Source organism: Mesoplodon mirus, assembly GCF_964341445.2.
Source record: "Mesoplodon mirus genome assembly, chromosome: 18".
Taxonomy (NCBI): Eukaryota; Metazoa; Chordata; class Mammalia; order Artiodactyla; family Ziphiidae; genus Mesoplodon; species Mesoplodon mirus.
In genome coordinates, this window is record NC_138994.1 from 12,607,625 (window position 1) to 12,612,657 (window position 5,033).

The 5,033-nt window shown below is 45.7% G+C and overlaps 1 long non-coding RNA gene across 1 annotated transcript; it reads right to left on the reverse strand.

Annotated features, from left to right (window-relative positions):
• LOC309792994 lies at nt 1-4,369 on the reverse strand. Its single transcript, XR_014291846.1, has 2 exons — nt 3,849-4,369; nt 1-323 (listed from the first exon to the last, which is right to left on the reverse strand). It is a non-coding gene; the product is annotated as an uncharacterized lncRNA (long non-coding RNA).
• Between the last annotated feature and the right edge of the window lie 664 nt (nt 4,370-5,033).

A 5,033-nucleotide genomic window follows, 5' to 3' on the forward strand; every position in this document is an offset into this window, starting at 1 on the left:
TTGTCCAAGAAGGTTCATGGCAGTTTTATTCGTAATAACCAAAAGCTGAAACAACCGAGTGTCTTCAGCAGGCAAGTGAGAAACAGATGGACAGGATGGGTGCAGCAGGGCAGGGACACCTCCCTGGATTCCGGGAGCTGGTGCAGGCTCTCCCAGGCATGCCCTTTGGTGCCTCCTCATATAAGCATTTTGTGGAAAGTGTTTTGAGTTTCCACAAAAAGGTCATTCGAATAGAGCAAAGTTGGAATTGTGGTGTCTTCAGACTTGGAGGTTCCAGGTGTAGGAATTTACAAGTTACCAGCACAGCTGTGCTAGGTTGATTCCTGCAGGGTTCAAAACAGAAATCTACACAGCACTGTAATGTACATCAGTGGCAGCTAGCTGCATATTTACTAGGACATCCACACATTAAAGAAATGAAGAGGTGCCAAGACTTCCCTGCTGGCGCAGTGGTTAAGAATCTGCCTGCCGATGCAGGGGACACCCAGGAAGATCCCACATGCCTCGGGGCAACTAAGCCTGTGCTCCACAACTACTGAAGCCGCGTGCCTAGAGCCCGTGCTCCACAACCACACAAGAGAAGCCACCACAATGAGAAGACCGCGCACCGCACTGAAGAGTAGCCCCTGCTCTACACAACTAGAGAAGAGTAGCCTCCACTCTATGCAACTAGAGAAAGCCCGTGCAGCAACGAAGACCCAACGCAGCCACAAATAAATAAATAAATAATAAATTAATTTTTAAAAAAAGAAATGAGGGCTTCCCTGTTGTGCAGTGGTTAAGAATCCGCCTGCCGATGCAGGGGACACGGGGTTGAGCCCTGGTCCAGGAAGATCCCACATGTCGCGGAGCAACTAAGCCCATGCGCCACAACTACTGAGCCTGCGCTCTAGAGCCCGTGAGCCACAACTACTGAGCCCATGAGCTGCGACTACTGAAGCCCATGCGCCTAGAGCCGGGGATCTGCAACAAGAGAAGCCACTGCAATGAGGAGCCTGTGCGCCGCAACGAAGAGTAGCCCCCACTCACCCCAACTAGAGAAAGCCCGCATATAGCAACGAAGACCCAATGCAGCCAAAAATAAATAAAATAATTAAAATAATTAATTTTAAAAATTAAAGAAATGAAGGGGTGCCAAAATAAATAAATAGCATATATATATTTTAAAAGGAATTCCCTCGTGGTCCAGTGGGTAAGACTCCACGCTCCCAACAGGGGGCCCGGGTTCGATCCCTGGTCCAGGAACTAGACCCTACATGCTGCAACTAAGACCTGGTGCAGCATGAATAAATGAATGAATGAATGAATAAATAAATAAATATTTTTTTAAAAAAGGAAATGAAGGGGTGAATCTGCCCAGGTGTGGTAATGGGGATGTGGTGTATGCCCCATGGTCGGGGCTGATCTACCACCTGTTCACCAGGAAAGGCCCAGAACAACACTCTCCCAGCTGCTCATATGAGCTACTCCCACTTCTTAGGAATCTGCCCTTTTCCATAATAAGAAACAATAATAAGCATGTCTCACTTTTGTAATTTCAATTTAAAATTACATTTTAATTAAGGTTGGAAAACATAATTAGATCACTTAAAAGTTAAAAATTGGTAAAATGTTTCAAACCGTCTGATTTTTGGAAAGAGTGAGTTTTATAGGTGAATAATACACACATTCCTAGTTGAAGTTCATTCTAAAAAAATGAGAGCTTCAGGGACTTCCCTGGTGGTCCAGTGGTTAAGAATCTGCCTTCCAATGCAGGGGACGTGGGTTCGATCCTTAGTCAGAGAACTAAGATTCCACATGCTGCAGGACAACTAAGTCTTCACGCTGCAACAAAGATCCCACGTGCCACAACTAAGACCCGACCCAGCCAAATAAATAAAATAAAATTTTTAAAAAATGAGAGCTTCAGCGATAAATCTTATAATACCAATTTTAAAAAGAAAATACTGAGAATACCCTTAAATTTGCTGATATTAACTGGACCTGAAAGTGTGTTTCTAATCTTCCTCCACCAAAATCTCTTCTCCAAAGACTTCGCTTTGGAGCTCTGGAAAGAGAGGGAGGCGTGTTCTCACTCTCTGTACACCTGGGGGCAGGAAGGGGGTCCTTGGGTGTGTCCCTACATAGTTCTTCACACGTCACAGGAGCCATTACATATGTGGCTATGTGTACAGTAAGTCCCCTAAATACAAACCTTCAAGTTGCAAACTTTCAAAGATTCCAAAGTGCATTCCACCAATGTGAGTGAAATTGCAGCTTGCTCTCCATCTCCTATTGCTGATGATCCTTCAGCTCTACCATCTCCCACCTCCTCTCCCTCCTCCAGTCAGTAACTCTTCTTGCCTGTTCACTCAATGCCAGCCCCTGTATGCCAGCTGTTCTATTGTACTGTAAGATTAAAAATGTTTTATTTTTTGTGTTTTATTTTTATGTATTACTTGTGTGAAAAGTATTATCAACCTCTTACAGTACAGTACTACATAGCTAATTGTGTTAGCTGGGTACCTAGGCTAACCTGTTGGACTTATGAACAAACTGGACTTACGAACGTGCTCTTGGAATGGAACTCATTCGTACGTAGGGAATTTACTGTACTTACCTCCTGGGTTAAGGCAATGCTCCCAGAAAGGCAGCCCTCAGAATGTGCCCTGGGGCAGGGGGGCCCTGCTCGAGCTGTCTTGTGTGCCTCTGTGCTCTAGGCCACATTTAAAAAAAAGATTTATTATTTATTTATTTTTGGCTGCGTCGGGTCTTAGTTGTGGCACTCAGGATCTTCGTTTAGGCATGCAGGCTCTTTGTTGTGGTGTGCAAGCTTCTCTCTAGTTGTGGTGTCCAGGTTTTTCTCTAGTTTAGTTGTGGCGCACAGGCTCCAGGGTGCATGGGCTTTGTAGCTTGTGGCACACGGGCTCTAGTTGAGGAATGACAGCTCAGTAGTTGTGGCACGTGGGCTTAGTTGCCCTGTGGCATGCGGGATCTTAGTTCTCTGACCAAGGATCGAACCCACGTCCCCTGCATTGGAAGGCAGATTCTTTACCACTGGACCACAGGCCACATTTACCTAAGTTTGAGAAGAACACCAGGGATGGCCTGTGAGCGGGGGATGAAGGTGTGAGGTGTGTGCCCCTTGTAGTGACTGGTGTCCCATGGTCAGCCACATGCAGACCCATCTTCAGTTGCCCTTGGCATCGCCATCCAGCCAAGTCTCCTCCAGGTGACCTTTCTGGATCTCTGTGCTGAGGTCAGTGTCCCCCAAAGCCCACATGGAAAACATGCAAAACACAGACAGTAGGACAGACAAGGATTCAATAGCTAAAGGCTATTTCTGAATAGAGGAACTTCTATCACCTCGACTCAGGGCCCCCAGCCCCAGCCCCACCCAACCCGGGCTGTGGCTTCTTAGAATTTGTCTGGGCACCTCTGGTCCTCCCATCTTCTGAGCTCTAAACCTCCAGCCTAACTTTGACTCATGGGCTACTCATCACCCATTCATGCATTCACTCTTTCATTCATTCATTCACTAGCTTGTCCACTCATCAAACATTTCCTATTTCCAGCTTCATGCTGGGCCCAGTGCTGGATGCCCAGGCCCACAGGGAGCAAAGGGGACCTGGGCCCTACCTTCATCGGGACAGGGAGGGGAGGCAGCCTTGATTCAGCACTCCTCACCTGGACCAGCAGCCCACATTCCCTCACACATGGCCAGCCCCCTTCCCCGGGTCCCCCTCCCCTCACATGCTCACCTAGCCACCCAAATGCAAGACCCGGGTCCCATGGCACCTCCATCGGCCGCCCCGGCCACCTGCCATGCAGTGAGAACTGCTCCTCCCTCAAAGCCGCCTGGTACCCACCTGGTTCCCAGCTTGCAGTCTGGGACAGTCATTGCGTACATGTTATCCCAACAGGACTCTGAGTCTGGAATTGGAGCTCCTGATTAGGCTTGGCACTGGTCTGATGCAGAGTAAGTTTGGGAAAGTGACCTAATAAGTGAATGATTATTCCAATCAGTTACTGTCCATTGGCCCATGCAGAAAACTTCTCTGAGCTTATGTGAAGCACAGAGGACCAAGACGAAAACCTTGCCTCATCCTGCTGGCCCTGGGTTAGGGATGAGAAATAGAGAGGAAGCAGGCAGTAAGAACATGAGCATGGAAGCTGAGGCAACTATCTTGTAGATAATTCTGATGGTAAACATCAAAGCTAAACATGTCAATTCAACATTGGTGCAGAGCTACATCTGTAGGAGACACTGTGCTTCATTTAGGAAATAAAAAGATGAGAAGACAGGGATCTTGCCTCTAACAAATCAAATACCACAATTTAAAAAAGTGGGCAAAGAAGATTTCTCATGTTGGAGAGTGAGTTACAGAGAAGCAAGGAAAGGCTGGAGGAAACCACGTGGTTCTGGACTAGAGCTGGAAACGTCAGTATGAACTCATTTCAACCTTCATATGACACAGCAAAAGGGCCTGAAGAAATGTGTTTTCCTATGATAGAACTCCTTCACACATTCACCTGTAAATCACTGTATGTGGTGTACAGTTATTTTATTTCATAGTCATGGAGCTCAGTACACGTAGGGGCAATAAAAAATGCATTTGAGTTGCACTTGTACTTGCCTTAAATTCAGATTAACTTTTATACTTTTAAAGAATTACTGATTATATCAAAATTCAAACAGAAGGAAGTATTTTACTGGAAGGGAGGGGAAAAAAGAAAAAAAAACAAAAGAAAAAGTCTGGTAGAAACTTCAAAATATCAAAACAAATGTAACACAATGGAAACTAAAAACGGTAATGGTCAAAATAATGAAGGGAAAGAATCATGATAGCTAAGTAAATATGGGTAATGAAAATGACAACACAGAGATGAAAGGTATTATGAGAGTCAGAACACTCCTAAACAGGAAGCAAAAACCAAACAAACAAAAAAACAGAAGAAAAAAAAGCAGAAGGAAGATGATGGTAACAGAAAGGAAAACCACAACCAGTCCGCTCAGCAGGACACACCAGGTGGCCCCACCCACTGATTTTTTA